This window comes from Anas acuta, chromosome 1 (genome assembly GCF_963932015.1).
Source record: "Anas acuta chromosome 1, bAnaAcu1.1, whole genome shotgun sequence".
NCBI lineage: Eukaryota > Metazoa > Chordata > Aves > Anseriformes > Anatidae > Anas > Anas acuta.
This window is the reverse complement of record NC_088979.1, coordinates 158,992,132-159,019,747: the sequence shown is the minus strand read 5'-3', so window position 1 is coordinate 159,019,747 and position 27,616 is coordinate 158,992,132. Positions and strand designations below refer to the sequence as shown.

The 27,616-nt window shown below is 40.4% G+C and overlaps 1 long non-coding RNA gene across 1 annotated transcript in view; it reads right to left on the bottom strand.

The window, feature by feature from the left end:
* Positions 1–26,992, bottom strand: part of LOC137850280 (uncharacterized) — a 132,577-nt gene extending 105,585 nt beyond the window's left edge. Inside the window, exon 1 of the long non-coding RNA XR_011092433.1 lies at positions 26,899–26,992. This is a non-coding gene — a long non-coding RNA (uncharacterized lncRNA). The remainder of the gene's footprint in view (positions 1–26,898) is intronic.
* Positions 26,993–27,616: the final 624 nt, after the last annotated feature.

Here is a 27,616-nt window from a genome sequence, read left to right as displayed (position 1 = left end):
CCCCCACTACCAAGCCCTTACCACATAATACGCTGACTGAAGCCTGCATGATCGCATGCACTGATTTGGTGCAATGCTTGTTATTAATGACTCTTTTTTTGAGCATGCAACTTGTTTGCAAATTGGAACAGCTTTTTGCCGTTACTAGTGGTGAGGTGCCAATTTAATTTATATTGGAACAAGGAAGATGTGGGAGTAAGCCAAAGTTAAAACTTTCTGATACTAAACAGCAGGTTGCCTGATGTCTTTAGCATTAGCATTTAAGTTCACTGCAGCTTAACTCATTTTGTATCAGCTGGGATTTATGTCAAGCAGTAGGAAGGCAGGTCATCGTCTGGTTCTGTCTTAAAGAATTACCATCAAAAACACAGATTATTATAAGCAACTAATAAAAGCATAGTTAGGGGAATATTTCCAGAGCTATCAAAACCCATAATGGTCACTGTGATGTTAGAAATATTTTCTAAATGCTTCTATCATCAAGGTATACATTTTTGAAAATATTTTCTTTTTCTCTCTTCTAATTGAACTGAACTATGCATCACGATTTTATATACATACAAACAGTATCAAGCCATGTGATTTGTTTTCTGTTAATACCATTCTGAAGTAAAATTTACAGTCCATTTATCTTTTTGTTCCCACCTTAGGCCAAGATGCTAAGAGTTATAAGAGGGCACCAACTGAAAATATTCACAAGGCCATTTTGTTAATTTAAGCAGAAGCTTTGTATGTACCATGTCTTCACATGGTGGTATTCAGAAGAAGGCACCATTTTTCATTCACAGTTTACCTCCCTGAAAACAGGCAATTCTGCTTTACGGAAACTGTAATTTATGTTTGAAAGACCAAGCTTGCTTCTTTCTTTGATATTATAAGAAACACAAAATACTATCTTACAACAAATTTTCACCACCATTTGATCAACTTGAGCAGTTCCTAGGATTTCTGGCCAGATCTCCCTTTCCATTTCATCTTCATTTTAGGGAGACTGGAAAGTTTCTTAAATGCTTAGTACAGGCAATAAATCTGAGCTCAATTTCACAATAACTAGTCTATGCCTTTATCCAAAGAACTTATGCCACGTTTTAGATGTCTCTACCTCACACAGGGTCCTAGAAACTAAAACCACATTCCTACTTCCTATCAAGGAATACAGGTTGGAACAAAGGTGGCAGAAAACATGCAGCCATTTCCTTGATAACCATTTTATGTCTGGCTTCATGTGTGAGAAAGTCTGAGCACTAAGAATGTTCTCTGACATTTTAGACCAGACAGTCTAGCTTGATGACAAATAAAACCTTTGTACTAAGGTATATTAAAAGTTTTTCAAACAACATCTTAAGTGTTTAAATGACAGAAGCATGAGATGAAAGATGACAACTCCCCAGACAACAACAACAAATATTTTTCTTTCTAACAGAATTAGGTTAAAAAAAAAATCCCTCAGCACGACAGAAGCAAGGATTTCATTCTTTACAAAATGGCAAAGTCCTATATGGAATTTCAATATATATAATCAGTATATCTACAGTGTATGCTCTGACAGCTTACATTACTGTAGCAACTCAGGAAATAATTAGGGTTCCTTCACTTAACCAATTAAAAAACAATGCAGGATTTAAAGGACTAGCTAGCAAGTCAGGGGAGAAAGGCTGGAAACTTGTTGCATATAAGACTTATACAAGCTTTCTTTAGAAACTACCATAGGTCCTAGTCTTGCTTAGCAATTTTTGTATTATAGTATTTACATCCCTTACCTTTATTCAAAATGATCCCTGTTATGAGCTTTTCCTGGTTTTGAAAATGATAGCATTAGACTATTTCAAATGAGAAAAAAACACCTTGAGACTGAAACCTGGGTAATTTAAATCCTGAAAAAGAATATAGCATTTTCTGACTGGGAAACAACAAAGAAAAATAAAGCTATTTCCTTTCAGAATACATACTTATTTAATAGGAACTCTTATGAAACACTGATTCATGTTTCACTGATTCATATGCAAAATAAATCAAGAAATAAATTTTAAAGTTAAAAATTTAACAGCTTTGAAATATTTGAATATGTGATAAAAAAAAAAAAAAAGGACAATATCTCCAAATTTCTTCTTTGTTCAAATATATAGCAGTGAGCATACAAAAAGTATGCAAAGCACAATTACTTAAAGCAAGGAATTTTCACTGTGTTTAGAGAACTTCTTTATTGGTAAATGTTTGGCATCACCAAGTCAAACATAGCCTACGTCCAAAAAAAATCCCTCCCTATTGTTCTTCTGCATTCTATTCCTGTTACATCGACCTAATATTTGTGACAAATTAACTCTGCCCTGCAGGCCAGTGAATTTCTATTAACGACTTCCTATGGAAGAAAGCAAAAAATTGCACAGTCAAGAACTCTACCCATCAGACAAAGCAAGCTGTCATTCTGCTTAACTTCTACAACAGATGTCCTCAGACCCACATGAGAGAAAAGAAACACCATTTGGCATTTAAACTCTAGGTGCCAGTGTGCATTAAAGCAGCGAACAAGCCTGGATTGATTACCCCGATTTTAAAAGGTCAAGAATCGCTAAGGTTTTTTTGTTTGTTTTAATGCATATTTAGTTGATTTACAAGGCAATTGTTTTAAATTGTAAATTATAACCCTGTATAATGGGTACTGCTTAATTAGATTTTAACTATATGCTAATCTGAAAGTGGGTTATTTTTTTTTCATGCTTTCTCAAAGTCTGCTAATAAAGACTGCATATCCCATGAAGTACTAAATTATATCAATATAACTAACATTTATAATTGAGTATATCTTTTTACTCTTAAATGCAGAGCTTCAACAAACTATGAACATTTTGAAACATTTAAATTTAATTTGAAAATGCCATTCCTGTTTCCTTCATATGACCTTATACCAACTATTTTCCAAATGGACATAGAGAAGGGAGAAATAGACACAGAGAAAAGCATAACTACAGTAAAATAAGCAGACAAACACAGAAAGACTTTGTGCTCTCTGTTTTCAATATGATTTTTTTTTAATCTAAAATCTAAGTCTAGCTTTGTCTTAAAATCAGCCTGAAGATCTTCTAGAATTAACCATAAAGTCTGATTCACCTTCATTTTACTCACGTTTTGTTCAAAGATTCGCAACAACCTATGTTGTCTTTACTTCTTTAACAGCCTATTTCATTTTTAATCCTAATACATTTACCACAGTGATGACCAAGGAGGAACAGATAGCTTATCGGTATAATCATTGGAAAAATAACTGCAGCGTATTTTGTTTTATCAGTTACGATCTCAACTTTGAAAAATAAAACTATGTTTTCAAAAGCACTTCTCAAAGAAAATAAGCACTCTTCAGGCAGCAATGTCAAATTTAAGTCACTAGAGCCTTAAGTCACTAGAGCCTTATGCATAGATCCTTATGCAATAATCCTTTAACTAGGACATTTCTAGCATCATCAGCTGGTCAAGAGAAGTGATTCTGCCTTCCTCTCTACCCAGCACTGTTGAGGCTGCACCTGGAGCACTGTGTCCGGTTCTAGGTCCACCATTACAAGAGTCATGAACATACTGGAAAGAGTCCAAGACAGGACCACCAAGGGACTGGAGCACCTCTCCTGTGATGAGAGGCTGGGAGATGGGGCTGTTCAGCCTCAGAGGAGGCTCAGGGAGATCTCATTAATGTCTATAAATATCTGAAGGGAGGGTGAAAAGAAGATGGAGCCAGGCGCTTGTCAGTGGTGCCCACTGCGAGGACAAGAGGCAATGGGCACAAACTGGAATACAAGAGTTTCTGTCTGAACATCACGAAAAACTTCTTTACAGTCATGGAGCACTGAAAAAGGTTGCCCAGAGAGGCTGTCGAGTCTCCCTCCTTGAAGATCTTCAAAAGCCACCTGACGTGGTCCTTGGCAACCTGATCTAGGGGACCCGGCTTGAAGCAGAGAGGTTGAATCAGATGACTGCTAGAGGTTCCTTCCAACTGCAGCCATTCTGTGGTTCTATGATTTGGTGATCCAAACCACCTTCACCCTCACTTACCTGGATCTGGGGTGGGAGTTCCCAAGGCCAGAAGACCATTCAGTCACAAGGGAGAAGGCCATGGCTGCACCCCTAGGGAACATGTTGTTCCAGCACCCAAACCCAGTACAGGAATCCATTGATGTGCAGGCACCACAGAGAAGCTGTTTTGATTTCCTAGTTACCACCAACCTTTCCAATATTTTGGTAATGGAAAGAAAAATAAATGTGTGTTTCTATCTGTTCCTCCCCTTCCTGTATCTCAGTTTTCCATGCACAACCATCAAATTTCATCTTCAGAGTTTTAATAGAAATATTATCACATAGATTAAGATAAATTTAAGGCAGTTTAGCCTTACTTAACTGATTCAAGAGGTCTTTATGTTAGAGCATGATTAGAAATTTCTTTACAGGTAAAGCTTTCAGTACAAAGATACATGAAACCTACCAGAAATTTCCAACACATCTAACACACTAAGTCAGGTACAACCACAGAACAAAGATGTAATCAGAAGCAGAAGTAATGCTGATACATTTACATCATACATCACCTCAGAAGTTCTCTTCTGGGGCAACATGCATCTGCAGTTACTTCTAGATCAAAAGTCCAGAAATGGATCAAGTAAAATGCTCAAATAATCACAACACATTCTATAATCCGAGCAAAACCATACAGGATATCATCGTCAGCAATGCAATGAGATGTGTGAAACAAGTTAATCTTGATTTGCCAAAAGTGACATCTTGGAGCTCTTAGTCATCTCTACATTTAACCTAGTACTTCAAAAACTACTTTAGTGAATATAATATTTCCTCTTAACGTTGGACATCTGACTTCCATCTTACTACACAACTACTTAATTTTTGTCATAAGCAGCATTCTAGACAGTGTAATTCTGATTTGACTTAGGTTTTGTTGTTTTGTTTTTTTTTGTGCGTTTGCCTTTCTTTTTTTTTTTTAATTTGAAGGCACTTTATTCTACCATTACACTAGCAAATTGCTCCTTTTCATAGTGCACTGTCAACAATAATCCTGCATAATAAACTGGTGCTAACATTTCACAATGAGATTTTCTGCTTGTGCCCAGAAACACATCTGCAAGAAAGTGTTTATTCAGAACTAAGTTTGTACATTAAAATAATAATGTTCATATCCCCTCTTCCTCACAGCTGATGATGATTACTGGTTCAAGATGAAACACAGAGGCTGGTTCTGAAAATACAGCTCTTAAATACTTCCTTTTATCTTTTCATCTGACTTTTGGCATCATCAAATTATAACTGATGAACACTTTTACAAGCTTTCACAATTGAATTAAAGGTACTGGGGGGGGGAGGGGGGAAGGGAGAGGGGTGAAGAAAGAAAGAAAGAGAAAAAAAAGAGAGAAGAACATGATAAAAAAAAAAAAAAAAAGCTTCAGACCATCTCCTCCCATCCTCTGGCTGGCTGGCTGGCTGAAACACTGCCTACCTACTTCATGCATCAGACAGGCAGAGTGCTGGTGGGAGGGAATTTATAATGTCTTCTAATGTCCTTTTTAATGTCCTCTAATGAAAACAACTAGACTTTTCCAAGTCTGAGGGAGTTAGACACACCTGTTCCCAAAGTAGCCACATGCTAAAAGCTGGGCTTTTTGTGTGCCGTAGATGTGCACGTGGAGGAATTCATTTCAGCATGCCAAAAAACTTGTTTTTGAGGCCCATACTTTGCAGCGAAGCAAGTATATGTTCATCTTTTAAGAATGAAACAATCTTGGAAATTAGGAGCATCATCCAGATACATTTTGGAAACAGTCATTTGCTAAATGTACATGCATGTCTTTAAACATAACCTTTGACACCACTGTTATATTAACAGTGACTGCCATCAGTTCATTAACTGCTTGTTAACTTAACAAGCAATAAACTGTTTACACTTTGACAAGATGAAGGAGTAAACAGAATTCCTACAAACATTTACCAGTGCCTCTCTGGCTAATTTCACAGAACCACTGATGCTGGAAGGGACTATGGAGGTCACACAGTCCAATAAACCTGCTCAAAGCAGGGTCAACTACATCATTTTGCTCAGGGCTGCCTCCAGTTGTGTTTTGAGCATCTCCAAGGATAGAGGTATCACAAGCTCTCTCAGCAGGCCCGACTGATGTTCAATTACCCTTGCAAAACAAATTTGTCTTGCATTCCAACAGAATTTCCCGTATTTTAGTTAGTGCCCATTGCTTCTCATGCTGCCATTGGGCCCCGCTGAGAAGAGCCTGGCTCCATCTTCTTTAACCCCCCCCATCAGATATTTACACATATTTACACAAGAGCCCCCAAGCTTCTCTTCTCCAGGCTGAACAGTCCCAGCCTTTCTGTGCGTGTCAGATGTTGCAAGCCCTTCACCATCTTTGTAGCCCTTTCCAGGACTCAGTCCTGTATGTCCATGCCTCTGGTGCACTGGGGAGCCCCAGCCCTTTGGCTGCACCTCAGCAGGGCTGAGCAGAGGGGAACCTGCCTCTAGGCCCTGCTCTCACCTTGGCAGTGCCCCCATCAGCCCTGCCCGCTGCTCCTCCTGGTTTATACTTTAAACAATCCAAAATAATTCTTATTTTAGAATCCACAGCTTTAATCATTTTGAAGTCATAAGAAACAGAATTAAATTTCTCAAGACTCACAGAGATTTTATTTAGCATTTGACACACTAACTCCATTATTCCAGCATCCCCAACGGAATAAGAGGTAAGATGACAGAGCACAATGAGTAAGCATGTCGCATTAACTAGATTCACTGTTGCACGTACCTTCCCCACATGGCTGAGATGGTATAGCCAATCTAAAAGCAAGAGCAATACTTTCTCATACTTCTGAACTACAGGGTTTGAGTTTATATGTCAAAATATTGTCATTTTATTAAGTTCACATTCCTGCGAAAGCAAGAAGCACTTCAATCCGATTATCCTGAGGTATAAAACCTAATATTTAACAGAATCCTTGTGCTTGTTACCACAAAACCCATAAAGCACAACACAATCAAAACTGTCCTTTCAATTGTCTGAACCTATCAAACTAATGCCAAAAGCAGTGCATCTTAACAAGTACATTTCTACAGTGTAAAAGAATTACAAAAGGAAAGAAAATCACAATTCACATACAACTATTATAACCCCCAGCCTTCAGACATGCCAGTACAATAACATTAGATTCACCCTTTGAGACTTGTGGTAATAGCAAGTCTTTGTAATGTCAAATCTACAGGACTCAGCTTTTGTATTTGTTTATAAATTACAATCCTAAAAAAAGATCGTGCTCATCTTAGATCACAGATCCTGTAAAAACTTCTGAGCGGGCACAGGAGTAAATATAAAGTTTGAAACTCTTTTTTGGTGATTCATTTGCACAAGATACATGGCAAAAACAATGGGACCTATACATTAGCGCAATGGAACTGTCTTCCTCTGCGTGGGCAGTATCTAGCATGCTGTCAAGGCTACTGAAATATGAACAGAAACAATAATACCAAAACAAGCTTTGAATGCAAGATGTTTGCACATAATTTAGAAAATAAATATCCTGCCTTTTTTTGGAAGCTGAATTCCAGTTTACGGATCACACAGTTCAATTCTTTGTACCAGAAACTTACGCAAGACCCTGCATTACAAAAGCAAATGACGTAAAGGGCATTTTTCAAGCCACCTGCAGACCTGCACCTTAACATAAATACAGGTTTAGTCTGCCTTTTTAAAAAAGCCAGTCTTCTAACTGCATGTAATTTTTCATTTCATAATGATTAATATTTTAGACCAAAACTGAAACAATAAACACAGGCATGAATGCATCCCATTTTTGTACCATGAGGCAAAATCATTCTAAAGTAATGCGGTGCTGTGCATCAAAATCTTTCCCAGGTGTCCTCTCTAGCTTCAGAACTACATATAACAAATACCATAGCAATGGATATCTAGAGTATCCTCAGCTTAGGAAATACTGGAGTGCTATGCATTGCCATAGCCAGTTGATGGTACATAATCTAAATAAACATTCTCATTAACTTCAAGTAGTTGCCCTTTTAAGCATCTTGATAACGCTGAATTTGTCATCTGTAGCTACAGACGTGTATGTATATAGGTTTACAGCCACAGCAGTCAGTAAGTGGAAGTTCACTCTGTCCATGTACTAGGAAGAAATTTCTTATAATGGTAGAGTCAGTTTGCAGATAGCATCATACATACCACAGTCCCATCATTTCTCTGGCTTACTTCTGTCTGCTATTGTGCACCAGGTCCTTCTGTGCTGAAAGACTGTAATATCTAAAAAACACCTATTCTCACCTGTTTAGGTATCCTACTCACCTTTTTGTTTTGTTTAGATTTTCCTAGATCTAATTATGAAATACTGGTCAGTCAAAAATCACATTTTTCTAGTAATTATTCATAAAGTTGAGATTTAAAGAACAAGCCACCTCCTTTACCACCTCTTGAAGTCCCAGGATTCTTGGAATTCAGGAAAGCATAGTATTTGCACCAGGAGAAATTATTTCAAATTAAGGGAAAGATCTGTCAGTGAAGTTCAGCCAAAGCAGAAAGCATTTCTTGGGTCAGACCTACCAGAGCTTTTCCTTCTTCCCCCAAACCCAGTCCTCCCATTTCCAATTCTCAGGTCAATACCTTCATGGAACTGACCTATAACTCAGTTTAGCAACAAGCAGGAATTGTTTTGAAAAGGGACCAATTCCACAACAGTTATTAATTGATCCAAAATATTCATTCAGCAGCCTGCCACTAGCATAGCACACTACTACTTTAGTACACACACTGCTGCTATTCTTCCTTTGTGTTATAGGATCTTTAGATGGGAATTTGACTTCTCCCCACTTTGCAGAAAGAAGTAACACGAATGATGTCAAATCTCTTTTTGTTCAAATATAAAACTTGCTGCTAGAGACTAAACACTAAAGTTAGAAGGCACAGCCTTATTAAATATTAATACTGCGCTAGATTTTTATATTCCATTTCAATATATTTGTGGCCAATAACCATCCATTTTCTCTTACTTGCAGAAGCTGAGCAGGTGTGCAGGTAACTGGTTACCAAGACAACATGCTGGCAAGGGATTAGAGCAGACACTTGTATGTGTATAACTCTGAATAATGCAAACACTGTTAAGTGATACATTTTTCATTATCTGAGCATCACATGATGTTTTATGCCATTTAATATTTTTTGCCTGTTGAACATGCTTCTGTTAAGAACCCAATTCAAACCTCACAAGCAAATGTAATGATAGTTTCATTATAACAATGAAAATACCACTTTATGCATTTCTTCCCTGAGATAGGTAAGTAGTTCTCCAAACATCTGTTCAATTTCCTACATCTTACATTTAGAAAACCTAACCAGCAAGGAACAGACATTTATAAAAACAAAAGTAAGGTGAAGGAATGTATAATTTTATCAAATATATCCTCACTTCAGTAAGTCTGGGTATCTGGAAGAGATACATCTATGCAGCAATTCTCACCTACTTGCTCTAGAGTCAGATACCAGTCCTTTAGCAATATCTTTTCTTCTGTTAAACCATGCAAAGCACTGCAGAACATTTGACGGTGTTGTATAAATGAAGTATGAATTATGGTGTTAAGCAACAACCTGTTAATAAAATCAACACAGGTGAATAGAAACCACATATTAAAAGCTTTTCTATTCTTAGAGATTATTTGAACTGCACCTATTCAAAACAAAACCTTTACATCAACTAGAATATATACCACCACAGGCTAATTTTAATGGTTTGTTTTTATTAACACATACTGCAAGAGGAAAGAAAACCCATGGTTTTCCTCATACTTTTCTGAGCAATGCCACACAACCTACATCACAATATCTTTTCTACAAAAGCACACAACAATGAAAAATGGCCCTATTTTGATCCACTACAAATGAGACCAACAAACTCATGCAAGCTATGTTTTATAATTCAGCAAACTTCAACCTCCACTTCATTCATTACAATCATCCATGATACAAGGGACAGAAATACTGGTCTCCTCATATAGATGGAAAATGTTAAGTGTTACTGTCATTCTGTCCTTCTCAGAAACATGAAGGAGAAAGAGGTACAAGTACGTGGTCCTTCAAACAAGTATTTCTAGAACTGAAACTAGGAGCAAAAGGTTTAAGTGCCACTACTTTAACTTCATAGGTTTCAAAACGAGGAAGATAAAACCTGAGGTATTTTAATAGCTACACCTACACTTTTCAAAGGCAAAGGAGAACAGTAAACACAAGTTCATGTCATTTAATTCTTCTATACCGTAACTGCTTCCTTCTATGAACAAAACACCTTCTCCCGCCCAAAACTGAAGCAACATATCTGACTCAACAAACAATCTCAGGGTTGTTTCAAAATCTTTGTCAAACATCCTAAAATGCTGAAAGTTACCTAGGCTTTTTTCTCATTTCAAATTTTCAGCTGAACTCACAAGATGCAGAGGCACCTTGTGGATATTATGAGCATTTTTAGTCATTGAAATGCCTATCCTCTTATCAAACACCTAGTGGTAAAATAACTGACGTGCCCTGGTGCCTGGAAGTCCTGCTAAAAGCAGAAATATCTTTGAAAAACCTGTATATGCAACTAGTCAGGACAGAACCACAGGAGCTGCCTATTGACCACCCTCTGTGGTGCACAGATACTAGCATCAAAGTGGGCTTGAACTGACAAAGCTTGGGGAGGGAAGGGGGTTAAGTAAGCGTCAATATCTCTCTGAGGACTAGTTTTGACATGCCTGAGCTTCAAACACCTTACACAAGATCTTTACAGATTACAGATGCAAAACCTGGAAACACTTCAGCACAAGTGAATGCTTACTGGAGAAATCCCATTTGGTTCAACGAGGCAACCTGCATGGCCAAAATGATGCTTATAATTAACTATTTCCAGGATTAAGGTTTTAAATTTTGCTGCAGACTGCTCAGAAAAGATGAGAGACTCAACCTGTCAACTGCTTAATTAGACTGAGTTGCAGTTCTCTGACTAGCTTCCTCCAAAGCAACAGCCATCTGTTTCGTGTTGCAAACATCCCTAATGTCTCATCCTGCTTTATACTGAAACTATGAGAAACAGCACTTAAAATCAAAGTCCAAATCATGCAAACAGACACTTGTACATTTAATGCCATCCATAAGCTCACTGAAGGCAGTGCAATGTTAGAAAAGACATTTTTAACTACTAGAGGTCCTTTGTCACAAACCAACAAAATCTACCAATTACAAGCAAGACAGGCTCAACTCAGAGAAAATTCATTCAATTTATTGCCAAGAGAAACAAACGTTAAACTAACACCTTCCCTGCCTCCTTCTCCAGTCCCCACTTCACTTCAGGCTTCTCTGCCCCACCAGGCCCGAGCACTGCAGGGGGAGCAGCAGAGCACTGCAGGCAGTACAGTGCAGTTCCTCCCCATGGCTCCTTCCCTCTCGCACTTTCTCTGCTCTGCCGTGGGCTCTCCCCATGGGCTGCAGGCCTTCAGAAACCATTTTGGCTCCAGCATGGAGTATCAGCTGCAGGGAGTATCAGCTAGGTACCATGAAGCAGCTCCTCCTTCCCCAACCTCAGTTTTCCATGCTGTTTCTCACTCTTTCTCCTTCCTCCAGTCCGTCTGGCATTTTTTGATCTTTTTTAATATGCTTTTACAGGAGCACTATACCTGTAGCTGAGGGCCCAGCCATGCCCTGCAGTGGGACCACTGGAGCTGGCTGGATCCAGCTGTGCCCAACAAGACCCAGCCTCTCCTCAAAGGCCACCGCTGCAGCCCCCCACAACCAAACCCTTGCTGTGGACACTCATTGCAATGCTGAGCAGCATGCAAGTGCAAAAACACAGACTTTTGAAAAGAAAAGGAAAAAAAAATAAATAAATAACAGGCTGAAAAGTATCCAGACTCTCAAATCTTGGGCAGAAGTTAAATGGTATGGGCATCACCCATGAGGAATTAGAGCAGGAAAAGAAAGAAAAATGGCTCAAACAATAGCAACACAGAGCTTTGGGCATGTTAAGGAGCAGCAGAACAGAATCAGCTCTCTTAAATTAGTGCCAGAAATAAAACCCATGTTTTTAGCTCATAGGGATGGGCAGAGGGTGAACTTGTACTTGATGAACTTATAACCTGGTCACCTTTGCAATGTAACCGTAAATTTCTCAAGTGTTTGCAGCACTGAGACTGTAAAAGGCTAAGCAATGTTAACCTCAGTGGCAGCACAAACCAAAGTTTGTGCTGGAGAGATCACAAATGTCTGAATAATGATTCACTCTGCTCCACACAATATCCCTTTTCCCTCCAACCATTTCAGAACATTTGTTTGACAAGATTTTGCAATTCTTCACCTTTATTTTATTGTGCTTATGCCATGAACAATTGTACAGTTTTTAGGTTAGTGCACTTGCCTAGAAATTGTAATTTCAGTTCTCTCTGCTGTTGTCAAACTTTGGTCTATAAGCTTTCTTCATTAAAAAACATGTTCTTGTATCATTATATGCTACATCTGCCTACAGCATATCCCTCGCTGAAGGGGGCTCTCTTGCATGCTTTCAAAAGACAATCTTTCAAAGACGTAACATAAACATGTCCCTATTCAATTTTAATTACAACAGAAAAAGATATTCCCCATGGTCTCTGGCAATCTAAACATTACAGAGCAGAGACTTAACTAAGAGCAAAGCAGATTAAAAAAAAAAAAAAAAAGTTTGCAAGTTTTGGTCTAAGCATACAAAAGATACCACCACATTGTAAAAAAAGTTATTTCCTTGAGGTTATGTTTATCTATTTAAGCAAAAATGTAATTCTACATTTTTAATAATAAACCCAAATCATTGAAATTAAGAGATTCCATACACATATACCAATAACAGCAACCCTATTAGTCATTATCTCACACACACGGAACTGCTAATACAAACTGCGATGGCCTCCAGTAAACATAACTGGAAGCAAAATGAAATTCTCACACTAACATAAATACAACTTGGCAACTTTTCATTCATAAATTATACCATTTATATATCAAAGTGATATTTTCAAACAAACAACATTATAATATCCTACATTACCATATTTTCTTATTTGGTTTGTGGTGTTTGTTTGTTGTTGTTGTTTTTTAATCAAAGTACTCCTGTAATTTAATCTTCTAATTTGTTAACATAGCCTAAAACTTCTAAATTGCAAAACACTAAGTTCTGCATCCTGCTGTTGATTCTTTTTTAATGAAAGAGAACAAACATTGCTGCCCATCCTTTCCAGCCTGTTAAATATCTTTTACACAACCAGCTTCTGAGTACTCTTGAATCCTGCAGATAACTGTGGGATTTCTCAAGGGTTTTATCAAATCCAGGGCCACTCCAGAAACTGAGCCATAGTAGTGATCACAAAACTGCTCCACCATTTCCACCAACCAACAAGGAGAAAAAAAAAAAAACGCACCTATACAGACTTCAAAATCAAGTAGTTGTCATACATTTCCATATTTTAAGTCTCTAGAATTGACAGCATTGCAGATGCCTCATATCCCTTTCTTCACAGCAAGTGATAGTTACAGGCACCTGTAAAAGAACCATTTCAGCTGAGAGCTCCTACAGGGAGATTTCTTCCTGGACATCCATTTCTGTCAATGCATACATGAAGAAGATGTGTGCTACAACACTCTCAGTGGCAATTTCTCATCATGTTCTCCCTTACACGTCTGACTGAATCATCCAGGAGAACAGCTAATTGCTAAACTGGGTGGCTGAGATTCAGTCCACATGACACTGAGTAAACATTGATAGAATAAAAGAAAACAAACACAAAAATTTAGCAATGACTTCAATTCGTGTTTCGAGGGGTATGCTTCAAGTGTGTATTACATGCTGAGATCATGTTTTAATGATCAAATAGAAAACAAGTAGCTGTATTCTTTTTGCAATCACAAATCACCCATTCTTCATGCTCACATTTACCACAGATGCAAACCTGCCTGCCATCCCACAACAATCTTCAGATGTAGAGCAGAACAATGTAAGATATAAACCTAGTGTGAAACAGGAAGAGTCAGAGATCAAGGATACTGTCAATGAGTACGGGGTACCTGCAACAGCAGGGAGCTGGCTAGATTTGCTTTCTCAGACAACCCTGAAAATAAGAAGAAAGTAGATTGCATCTTACAGTGAAAAAATGAGAAATTCCAGTAAGTTCTGCTGGCTCCCCATAAGTATGCAGCAGAATGCTTGAAGATTACCTTGCATTTGTATAACATGATCATGGTACAGACACACATAATCAAACTATTCCTTTCCTGAATCCTAAGAAAACAGAAAGCTAAAAACATGCATCTTTAAGTTCTTGCTGTCAGAAACTTCTTCCATAAAAAATACTGAATGTCATCTCAAAAAAATAAAATAAAATGAAACCCCACATACACTGAATCTTGGTAAGACAAAACAGCCATCTACTACAGATGCAGCTCCAGCTAATTCAACTTGCCTTTATGATACAGCATGTGTTGTTTGGTCTGGGAACACTGCTTTTTCCAGCCAGTTACTTTTGGAACTAAACTCCATTTTCTACAATAAAACTGAGGTTAAGATACATGAACCTTCATAAGTTATTACGGAAAATGATGTAACTTCCTATGCAAAACTGCAATACATGTGGAGGCAGTTCAGTTCACATGGACTAGCCTCCTGCCCTGATTTCATGCTGTCAGACCTGTACCAATGCTTGCAAAGACATGGGTGGATCTTCACGAAATTCTCCAGCACTCCACTGCAGGAAGAGCATGAAAATCTGGACTTGTTTCAGGTGTTCCAACCAAAGAAGCTCCCCACAATCTCAAGCAGCACTTCATAGACGCAACTTGGCACCTCCAGGGCTCACAAGATCAGGCCACATCTGGAAACAGCAGCACCGCTGAGGTGACTTGGGAACAGCACAGCTGAGTCTGAAGCACAGAGCCGAGGAGCTACCCCACCAGAACCCCACCAGAATGGAGCAGTTCACAAAGCCAGCCCTCCCATCCTGCCTTGTAGTCTGGACAAATCACACACCGATAGTTGAAACCAAATTGTATTTCCATGCCAGGACATGAGACCGTCACCTTCCTCCCGTGGCTCAGTGCTGCCTCCTCTTTTCCCAGCCTCCTCTCACAACAAGCAGTAGCTGCTCACATCTAGTTATTACCTTCTTCTGTCCCTCTCTGGAGGAGAAGAAAGACCAACTGGTATACCCTGCAGGATGCTGGCAACACCAAACCAGGCTGGAGAGCTGACTCATGACCAGGCAGGTACCCTAAAGCCCTCTTCCTCAAGGCACAAGGTTTTTTTGTGTGTATGGCTCACAGCGAACGCATCCTACAGACAGCGGCAGACACAGACCTACAGTAAAGCTACCAACTGCAGCATCCCACTTGCAATTGTTTCTGTGTCCTTTTAAGCAAGGCACCCTTTCTTAATTTCTGTGTTTCCACAGAAACACCACATGGAAACTAAAAACTGCTGCTTTGTTGCTTTAATTTGCTCACAGAAGGTAACAAAAGGTCCGTGAGTTGTCCACAAAGAATTAGACAGCTGCAGTTAGGAGTAATTCAGCTCTCACTGTACAACTAGGGCCTTGGCATAGAGCAATTAGAGCCAGCTAACATTTTTGAAAAGGCATGCTTCTTCTGCACCCACTCCAAGATCAGATCATTCTTTGCATATGAAGTTTCCTCAGAAAGAAAAACTGACATTAAAAGTCTGCAAAGCCTCTAATTGCTGGTCTTATTAAAAAAGTCTGGAAAGGTAGATCAATGCATTCACATTCTTCCACAGAAACACTCTAAAATTCTGCTTTTACTTTGTGATCTGCTCCAAAAAAAAGCTGCTTTGGAATATTTCTGAAATATTGGGCCTCTACCTCCATAGGTAACAAAAGGGCAATGCTTACAGAAGTACATAGCTTCAGGATAATGAAAAGCTCTGTCCATGGTCCACAGTACTTGTACAGAGGTGCATGCACTTTCTTTTTTATTTGCAAGACAGTCCACATCATCAGTCTGCTATCCCACAATCACTTCCTATACTGCCACAAACTCATTAAAAAAGTGGAGAGACTCCATGAAGTATGTGAAGTCAAGTTGAATTTCTTGAAGAAAGCAGCGCTAAAGCTGCTGAATACAAGGGAAGAAGGCTCCAGAAGAGAACTTTTTCATGGAAAAAGGTAACTGCTGATTTCATCCTGATGTCAAGATGAAACCTCACAAGCACCTATGTCCTCAGAGTTCAAGAGACATAGAGATGAAGGTAGTATTTCTGAAAATGAACCAGAAAGACTGAAGAAAGAATTTAGAGTATGAGACAGTCCTTTACCCCATGTTTAAAAAATAAAATAAATAAAATAAAATAAAATAAAATAAAATAAAATAAAATAAAATAAAATAAAATAAAATAAAATAAAATAAAATAAAATAAAATAAAATAAAATAAAATAAAATAAAATAAAATAAAATAAAATAAAATAAAAAGCATGAAGTTTTTAACCACAGTAGGGTAGAATTCACATGAAATGTAGCTACAGCTCCCAGAATAACTCAGTATTTACATTAATTAAAAAAAAAAAAAAAATGATACTGAACAGTGGACCAGACATGTGACAGTTAATAAGAATGAGTTCTGAGACAAAAATTACTGAGATGGAAGTAAAATCCAAAAAGCTTATTGCTGTCAAGTCTAGGTAGCAGAATAATCTTAATCGCAGAACACCGAAAGAACTGGTACATGAAATTGCAAGTCTGATAGCATGGATATTAAATAAATCCATCAAATGAGGGAGTACCACATGACTGAAGAAAACCAAATATGGTGCCTACACTTGAGAAGAAAGACGGAGAGAAGAAACTCATTTTGGTAGTATTGACCCATCAGTCATCTACAGATAACACACAAAACTTTCACACAAATCTTGAAGAAAACTGAAAAACAAAAGGAGATCAAATGAATTACAAAAGACAGATTATGTCTAAGAGTCCAAAATATTTCTTATCTATTTTATTCCCATGAAAAATGCTTTAAGTATAATCCATCTCAATTTTAATAAACCATTTGCCAAAAAACTACGTATGCTACTCTGGAAAAAGTGGAAAAAGTCAGCAAAAGTACAGAAAGTATAAATCAGATAAACTAGCTAAAGGGGAAACAAGAGTAAGTGGAAATTAACAGGCAGAAAGCCACCTACTGAAGACGTTTCTTCAGACTGGGCTTCAAGAACATGGAGTTGAGAATCATAAAGGACAAAGAGCATGACAATGTACATGAGACAAGGTTTAACAGCAGGAGATGCAGTGTCTCTAACAACTGCTACAGTGCAGGGTGTTTCCAAACTATCCGCACGGTACAGTCACAAGACCAGGAAAGTGCAGTCATGGGAATAAGCGAGATTCAGAGTAGGGAAGACGATCGAAAGGGCCCATACCCTAGGCTCCCCTTGCCCACTGAACCACTCTCTCCAAGGGAAAGTATCTTCTTCTGGACTTGATTCTTCAGTGACTTTCTGGACTGCAACAAACCCTAGAGTCCCTCTCAGGGACAGTCTCCATGCCTCCTGTAGGGTGTCCTCCTGCTTCAGCTCCTGACTGCCCGCTCACAGAGCAGCTTCTCTGCCAGGCCACGACCACAGCTCCCAGTGAAGGCACATCCTGTCCCCTCTCTTCAACAGGCTGGGATCCCTGCCCCTGCTTCTCAAAGCCACTGATGGAGGCAAGCAGATGAAAACCAAACACTACACATCACAGGCAGCGACAGGATGGCATCGGCAACATCATCCAGGCACGTGGCGTGCTTTAATTATGGACAGTGTGAATCATGATGGTCAACCCACTCAGACAACTGCAGGGAAACACTAAGATGCTCACATGACCGTGGGGGCTGTTTGGAAGGAAAAAGCTAAAATAGGGATTCTTCAGCCTCCTCTACACCCTGGGTGCAGCTGGCAGTGCAACTAGGCAAGCACAGCAAAACAGTAAATTCCCAAAAAATACTTGGGTATTACACTGGTTGCCTTGCACTGATCTTTACACTGTGGTTACTGTGCTGCTAAAATCCTGCCAGCTAGCAAGCTCAGCGGTATGTCAGGTATGTCTACAGAGGCACGCTTGCAACAACTTCACCGTAAAACACGCTCAAGAGGTAAATGCTTTGTTTATTCATGTAAGAACACCAGGAGCTGTCTAAACCAAAATGAGGGGAAAAAAGAGTCCTTTAAACTGGAGAACAAAGAGGAATATGTGAGCGTTTGTTAATCATTGAATCACTGAGTGGTTTGGGTTGGAAGGGACCTTAAAGAGCACCCAGTTCCAACCCCCTGCTATGGGCAGGGACACCTCCCACCAGACCAGGCTGCCCAAAGCCCCATCCAGCCTGGCCTTGAGCACCTCCAGGGATGGGGCATCCACAGCTTCTCTGGGCAGCCTGTGCCAGGGCCTCACCACCCTCTGAGGAAAGAATTTCTTCCTTATACATTATTTAAATCCACCTTCCTTCCATGTAAAACCATTGGCCCTTGTCCTGTCACTAAAAAGGGCATGAATAAATATAAAATCAAAATTACAGGGGTTTAAGTGCTAAAGAGTTTGGTTCTTGAGCAGCTTTCCAGTGAACGTTACCAGAACAAATCATCTGACTGATGCTGGGGTGAAGCTAGGTTTGTTTTTGCAAGAAGCTTTACCTGCAGGGGAATATGTGGCACCCCTGTTGGTGTTAGCAGGAGACTGAACTCAGTGACAAGGCAGCCCTGCCCCAAAAATTCAAGACTAAACCACCACACCCTGTTCTCTTCTTATCCCCCTCACTCACCTGTGTTAAGTTACTTGCTGTGCCTGCTTCAGTTCTGACGGCAAACCTCCAGGACCATGAATTTTTAGGTGTATGTATAGTTCCTAAGAAAAGCCCCGACAAAACCTTGAGGCTTTACCAAAGTTAGTCTGAAATGATGCTGCAGTAAATAAAGCAGTGGAGTTTAAGAGGTCGGCAGGATCCACATGTGAGATCAATGAAACTGTTGTCTCGTGGTAGTTCAACTGGAATTTCAACTGGCTGAGCTTTTGCATCACATAATTTGTATTTGTTGCCTTCTGTATGGAACAAGGAAAACTCACGCTATAAAATCCATAAAATAAAATTTTAATCAAAACCCTTTGAAGAAATACAAGAAAAAAACCCTCAAGACTAATCTGTACCTTAAACATTCTTGTTTTGGATTACTTTGATCCCAATTAAATCGTGTCTGAGGTGCACGTCTGCTAATAATAATGTTTTCCCAAAACTACAAGAACAGAGCAAGAAAATACATATAATCACAGCTCAAATAAGGTACACACGAGCATTTTACCAGACAAAAAATATAAACACTCTCTCCACTTCAGTGCCAACAGACACTTATCTCTGCGTGAAGGAACTCAGAAGTGCAAATGCAGTAGCAGCACTCCTGTTATGCAGACAAGTAGAAATCAAAGTGCAAAACCTGGTATTCAGCCCCTGCTCCCATGACAGAATTTAGGGTCTCCCAGGGATTCCTCTGTCACACTTGTGTAGCTCCTTGTGGAAACCAGAGAGGAATGAGGGTTGTGCATCTAAAAACCAGGAAATGCAGAAACCTCCCACAGCCAAAGCAAGCGCTAAGAAGCAGGGGCACTCAACCTCAAACGTTAGACTGCAATAACAGAAAGGCATCTGCTCAGGGGTCTTGGCTCTGGCCTCTCACCAGGGAATCACAGAACCACATAATTTCTAGGTTGGAAGAGACCTCAAGATCATCGAGTCCAACCTCTGACCTAACGCTAACAGTCCCCACTAAACCATATCCCTAAGCTCTACATCTAAACATCTTTTAAAGACTTCCAGGGATGGTGACTCCACCACTCCCCTGGGCAGCCTGTTCCAATGTCTAACAACCCTTTTGGTAAAGAAGTTCTTCCTAACATCCAACCTATAACTCCCCTGGCGCAACTTAAGCCCATTCCCCCTCGTCCTGTCACCAGGCACATGGGAGAACAGGCCAACCCCCACCTCTCTACAGCCTCCTTTAAGGTACCTGTAGAGAGCAATAAGGTCGCCCCTGAGCCTCCTCTTCTCCAGGCTGAACAAGCCCAGCTCCCTCAGCCGCTCCTCGTAGGACTTGCTCTCCAGGCCCCTCACCAGCTTCGTCGCCCTTCTTTGGACCCGCTCAAGCACCTCGATGTCCTTCTTGTAGCGAGGGGCCCAAAACTGAACACAGTACTTGAGGTGCGGCCTCACCAGAGCCGAGTACAGGGGGACGATCACCTCCCTAGCCCTGCTGGTCACGCTGTTTCTGATACAAGCCAGGACGCCGTTGGCCTTCTTGGCCACCTGAGCACACTGCTGGCTCATAGTCAGCCGACTATCAACCATCACTCCCAGGTCCTTCTCCGCCAGGAAGCTTTCCAACCACTCATCTCCCAGCCTGTAGCTCTGCTTGGGGTTATTGTACCCCAGGTGGAGGACCGGCACTTGGCCTTGTTGAACTTCATGCAGGAGAGGGAGACGAGCACCCACAAAACACTACCCCACTCCCTGCCACCTCATCCCTCTCTCTCCCACCTTCTGAGGCAGCCTGGCTGCATTTCACCAGCATTTAATCAATGCTCCCTCAGCCATGCTGCAGGAGCAGCAGTAGTCACTTCGGAAGGAGAAGCTCCTGTTTGTGTTTCAGGGTGCAACTCAAAAGCAGCCTGCAGCAGGAAGGAACTGCTCCAGAAAGTCTGTCTGAGGTCTCAATAGCCCTGGGATGCAACTTTCTTGCTTGTTCAGCAAGGTTGGGACATGAGCTGTCTAATTGCACAGAGATGACAGATAAGCTTTCAGAATTTCATTACTGGCGCATACTTTTCAAAGACTTCCAAACTTGGCAAGAATTAAATAGATACAGAAAAAAAAAAAAAAAAAATCCTTTAAAAATGTGGACTCCTGCCAAATCTGCTCTGCAAAGCCCATGATGCTGTAGTTGAAGGGGTTTATGCAAGTAACAAAACAATACATTTTTTCCACATTTTTTTTTCTTAAAAAGAACCCTAAACATTTTGATGAGACAACAAACAACAAAAAAAGGCAGATAGCACAAAAAAAATCAATCCCAATGCTTACAGGTTTACTGGAGTTTAACGGGAAGAAGCTTACAGGCCTGATAGAAAACAAGCATTCTCATCTTACAGTTCAATAAGCCAAATGTTTTCGAAGCTTTGAGTCCCATATTGAACACTCAGTCCAAAAACTAGAGCAAAAACTATTTACTGTAGCAGTAATATCAGAGAGCGTTTAGAATTCAGAAAACTTCTCAGATAGGGCTTCCTTTTTAATTTTGGAAACAGCTAGGTAAAATCAAGAAGGGTTGTCTGGTACAGATTATGTTGAGATGAAATTTTAGGCTAGAAAAAAAAAAATATGATCAGCACCAAAAGCTACTTGCAACTTTACAGAAACCAGAAACAGGAGGCTTACAGAACAAAAATGCTAGCTCAATCAGCTCCAATGGGAGCTGCGGTCAGCAGAACCACTAAATCTTTTGTATTAAAAAGGAAGAAGAAAAAGGCACATAGACTAAGATGTAAACATACGGCTTAACATAAAATTGTGTTCAGAAAACTTACAGTATGGCCCAGGTTTGGTTCTCTCTGTGTGCTGCAGGCCACAGGAACAGGCTGAACATACTGCCCTAACCAAACCATGCCACTGCAAAGCCAGCACATATTGGACGGACCAAGGCAAGATGATTCCTGCTTCTACTAAAGTTCAGTTTATGAGGAGACACGTTTCTCCTGTTTGACCAGGGCTGGGCAGTGTAACAGTAAAAGTGATGGCAAGCCAGCCTATGCTGGTGCTTCCACTTTTGAGAGCAAGGCTGGAGGTGAGGCAGCACTAGAGAGAACATCTTAAGGAGCCCTAATGATGATTGCAACATCTGCAGCTCACAGAAGAGGGAATCCAGGAAGTCTGTAGTGCACATGGTGCCTGTGCAGCATGAAGAGCCTACACATGACCTACCAAGTTAGCCAAAAACCTGGCATCCCCCCGTACTAACATCAGATGATGGTAACCAGGCTGCACAGCCTGGCAGTTCATGATTCTCTAAGAAATTCCTAGTCTGGCAAGAGTTTCAACCATCCATGGCACTGGGCTCAAAGTGCATGTGGGGGAAGAGCCAGGCATACTGCACAGCGGTCTCAGGGCTGTGTGGGGAAACTGCAAATAATGCTGGGGAACTTGAGGAAAATGGGAGGTACTGAAGCACAAGGACACAGACAGCTGGGCAGTGGGGATGATGGATATCAGCTGGGGTTGACAGCTAAAAAGAGAGCAATACTATAGGAAACCAGGCTTTGCTGGCTCAGGTATTCACAATTTATGTGTTTTGGTTTGGGTTTGGTTTTTGTTTTGTTTATTGTGGCTATGTCCCATCCAATCCTAAATCACTGAGATGAGGGGCACAGAAAGAGGGAAGGAAGAGGCATAACACATCACGGCATCCCACTCTGAAATCCTCCGCTTCCAGCCCCTGCTGCTTATGCACACAGCCTTCCCACCTTTACTCGTCTCCAGGATGCAGTTTTATATGGCTGTGAGAAAAACAAAGCTTCTGGAGCACACAGGTGGGACTCTCACATCCAATAACTTCTCCAATATTACTGTAAATCCCTTGCTATTCTCTCTAGAGGCACCTTACCCTACTTATTATTTCATTTCATGTTTGTTCCATTGTAATAGTTTCCTTTTATTTAATTTCATGCGGTTTGGAAGAACAGCATCAAGCAATTAATATGAAGCACATATAACACTCAGAAAAATGCTACAGAAGGCCCCCATGTTCTCTACATTGCTGGAATTAATTCATGTTTCATAGATACAGGCCTACAACACCTCTTTCCCTCTGCACTTCACTCCCATTTGCAGATATTATAGCTAAGTTATATAATTGAATCAATATTCATCAGTAAAACATCCAATTACCCACCAGTTTTACACTCCTAATGCCTCTTATGATAGAGTCAGCCCAGTGATGACTTGAGTCCCGAGGCAGAAGGCTTTGAGCAACAGGAATGCAACAACTGATCCTGGCAGGTTTCAGAGCACATGCAACCGTGCGCTACATTTTTGTTCACCGTGGAAATTGCTAGAGAAATCGCTCCTGGAGTGCACAACCTCACCAAAACAAGCTCTAATTTGAAAACAGAACACATTTCCTGGTCTCACAGTTGAGAAATCACTGATACGAACCAAATGAAATCCAGGGCAATATCATCCTCCTTACTCTGGAGACAGTCTGAACAAATCTGAAAAGTGAAGAACTGAGCAGTTCATCTAATCAAGTTGATTCAGAGACCTAAACAAGGAGGTGGGGAGGTCTTAATCAATTTTGTGTCCCTGATGATGTTCTTAGGAACATCCAGTTTAAATTTTCAATTTAAATTCCAACATGCTGAAGTGCTGACTGTCCTTTACTAAGCTATAAAGAGTCCAGATTCTTTCCAGCTCCTCTTACAAAATTCAGCTACGTCGTTAAGCAGTGTCAATATAAAAGCACAGCATCTTGGATACAGAATATGCAGAAAGACTATATGAAATGCAGCACAGTTCATAAAATAAGTTTCAGGCATCTGTTTACAGCCTGCACTCCTCTAATTATATATCTCGTCTTTCAATTAGAAGCTGCTACATGGCTTCTAGTTTGTTGCAAAATGAGACCGGGATATATCTTGTACTTTCTATTGCATCTTTGCAACCCAATCTTACTTGCTCCAAAAACCTTACTATGAGAGTCTGCACAGAAAGCTCTACTGCAAGTCTAAGATGTCCAGCAACCTTACTGCAGAGTAAAATCTCAACTCCGTGCTCTGAAGTCTGATGTGTTAATTCACTCGGTCCTTACAGAAGTACAGACAGAACATACATGAGAGGTTTAATTTCTGAAGCCTCTAATAAATACAGTCATCCATAACTCCAAATCACAAGGGGCACCACACGCACCACACTATTTCAGTACCAATTAGCACACTGTTTAAGAATGAACTCCCCAAACCACCAGCGCGCTCTATGATGGATGTAAGTTTTCCGATTGTTCTAATGCATACAGAACAGGAAATCTAGAGAACAAATCCTGCACTAGTATAGCTCCATCTACTTCAGGTGGGCTCTCAGCCTTGGTGGTTTTCATTGTTTCCACTGTTGTTGCAGCATGCGAGTCTTTACTTCTTTGTAAAAGCACTGTCTAGAAATCAAATCAGTTTCCTGAATATTTTTGTTATCACACTCATTCTCAGAGTATGAAGCCCTTATGCTTTGTACCGGTTAGTTACCTCTCTTCCCTAATTTCAGCGTAACCAGCTCGTCACATTATGCAGCCTTAAAACTTTCAAATTTATTTACTAGTTGCTTATTTTGTGCAGCTAAAGGAAGCTGGAAGTTCATTATTCTGCCCTTCCTCAGCCACATTTATTTTCAGTTATAATCACAGATTCATCTCTGCTTGCTTTCATAATACATTTCAAACCAAATAACCACCAACCTTCACATATGGTCTTAAGCATACATTTGACTTTGTTTTTGTTTTCCTCTACTTCAACACCTCCTCAGATTACTCAGCTTAATTCTCTCATACTAAACACCCATTAGCATTCACTCTTGTTTTATTTACTACCTCCTCCTGGGTTTCACCCACTTCAGATCTCCCTTATGGTTCTTCAGACCTGAAGCTTTATAGCAACCAAGCACATGCTGCTTATTTTCTTGTATTACAAATGCATGCTACAAGCATCAGAGTGACTCACAAATCCAAAGAAGCATTAAAATGGTACCTGCATTAATTGTAAGTTATTTCTGACAGCCCTGGAGAGCCTTAGCATTAAGAAATGGTCTCTTGAAACCATTTTAAGCTTGTTCCCCCACTGCATGGCAACAAAAAGCCAAAATGAGAGTAAATAAGTAAAAGGGCACCCACTAGAAATGCATGTTAATAAAAGCTGCACAGAAGTTAAAGAAGATGGCATTCTTTATTCTGTTTTAACAAACATGGATAGTCAGTGAAACTACCATAAACTGAGAAGACGCTGTTTTGTTTAAAAAATAAAATAAAATCACTGAACTCCAAATTCAGTCACAAACACTGTATTCCTACAGATCACTGTTGAGTAAAAACAAACTCATTTACACTGAATGTGAAACATTCCCCATGACAGTGTTGTTAAGTAGAAGATATATTAAATATATATATAAAAAGCACGTATTTGTCCAACAGAGACAAGGAAAACCTTCCTTTGGGGCTGGTTATCCAGTAATTACTCACAACAGCATGTCTCATGCCTTCCTGAGGCACCAGCATCTAGCTAACATCAGAAATTGCGTATTAATCCAAACCACAGTGCTGAAGCCAGGCATCAACCCTAACAATTCGGAAACACTGTGTAAAGCAGCAGTACCTCTTTCCCCAGCTGAAAAACCTTGCTTTTATGAACATTTGTGACACTGGTTCGTTACTGCTTTATTTCAGTCTATTAGTCAGAAATGTACAGCTTTCCTCCAAGTAAACAGAAGAGCACTCTGCTAGATTTTCTAGGAATAAACGTGGAAGCTCAACATCAGTGCAGTGAGAGAGGAAGAATAAATAAAGGCCATCACAAAGTAGCTAGGATGAAGACAATGGTTTAAAAATATTCACAATACCTTATCAACAAATATCTGCATTTACTGCTTTAAACAATATTAGAAATATATTAACACTGAAACATTGCTTTTGCTTCGTATCATATCAAATGTGAGCATTTCTTTCTGTTTGAAGTGGCAATGGCCATCACCACTAATAAACAAATGAAAGATTAAAGTATTCCATACCACGTAGGGAAGAATCCTAAAAAGAGAGAACAAGGTCCGTCAGCCACATGACAGTGACCCCCTCATGACTTCACAGGAACCCTGCTCCTTCCTCGTCCTCACCCCTTTAAGTATTTTGTTAAACAGCAGTGCCAGGGACAGGCTGCAAACCTGCAACCACCCACAACATGACTGCAAGGAGAGGATGAATACATACTACCCCACTTCGAGCACCTGAATTATCTACCTGAACTTCCAGCAATGCTCCCAGTGGAAAGAAACATTCCTCCAGGGCATTACGGTCTCATATGCCCCCACAAAACAGATGGCTCTTCACTGGCTGGAGAGGGGGCCCAGCAAGGCTAGCCAGCCAAGAGCAGTATCCAGCACTAGATACAAGTTTCCCCAGGCGTCAAGGACAGTGCTCAAGCTAACTGCTCCAGGAAGGTAGCCAAATAGGCTCATATGCTACGCTCATTCGTCAGTGCTTGTGATCCTCCCTCGGCCAGGGCATGTTAGAAAATGTGCATTACTGTATCTCTGACCAGCAAACCCTTCTGTACACAGATGGAGGACATACACCCACACGTTTCTTCTGGACTCTTCCACAGCATGTTACAAGTACCAATAATTCTTACACTTTTCCTTGTCTCACACCTGTGATGCTAGCACAGTCACAACTTCTCAAAACTTCTCCTGCCCAGACAGCTGTTACAAGAAAACAACCCAAGACTCATCTGTGAAGACCATCTTGAATGTGTTACCCAGGTAGGCTGCTCCCTCCTGCACATCTTGGCTCTTCACCGAGCACAACATTTAGGTATCCATACCACCAACTTAGATATTTTTCCCTCTATGACCACAACTCCCGTCAGATTTGCATACTACCAAAACTAAGAGACTGCTTGGGGAGAAATCAGTCCTCCTGCAGCACCCACAAAGCAACGCAACACACTTCTGCTAGCGCTATAAATGACCACAGCACCCACTGCCTGCAGAACCCAACACCACCCTCCTCACCTTTCCTGTGCTAAACCTATCTCACACATAAACACAGCCTTGGAAGAAAACTCTTGCTGAGCTGAAACTGCTACAAAACAAGAAAAAGGTGAGGCAGCTCTGTGAATGTGCTCAGCTGTGCTCTAATAAGCACTGAAGCCTAACAGATTTGAAAACAGCAAGAGAGAGGATTTAAAAATCCACTGCTCCCTTCACTTGTTTCCTCTCCTAGTGACCACAGGCAAATAGGAAATTTTGTTATTGTTGAAAGATATAAACAAGGTAAAAATAGCTCAGAATCCAATAGATATTTCAAACTGTGGCCACACATAACAATTCAGATTGCAATTTCTCACCCTGAATAATTAGCTTCAAGGTCATCTGGACTTATTCTGGATATCACCTCCGTAGGAATCTTTTTCCTACCACGTTGGCAACTCCTTTAACCCTCAGAGAACAGCCCGACCTGAATTGCCAAATTCAACTGTATGAATCTATGCTAACGCTCCAAGCCTGTGAGGTACTCAAATACCCCACGGCACCTAACTGCTGAAGCTGCCACCCCGCCAGCCCCATAAGCACCCAAAGGGCCCCCGATCTCTGCCGCAAGGTGCATGAAGAACTACAGAAATCCTGTCGGCACAGACCAGCAATATTCCTGCCTTCTGCCCAAGCGCTGGGAGGCACAAAATAGACCCCGCGTCCGCACTCATGCACAGGACCAGGTCCAGCAGTGAGC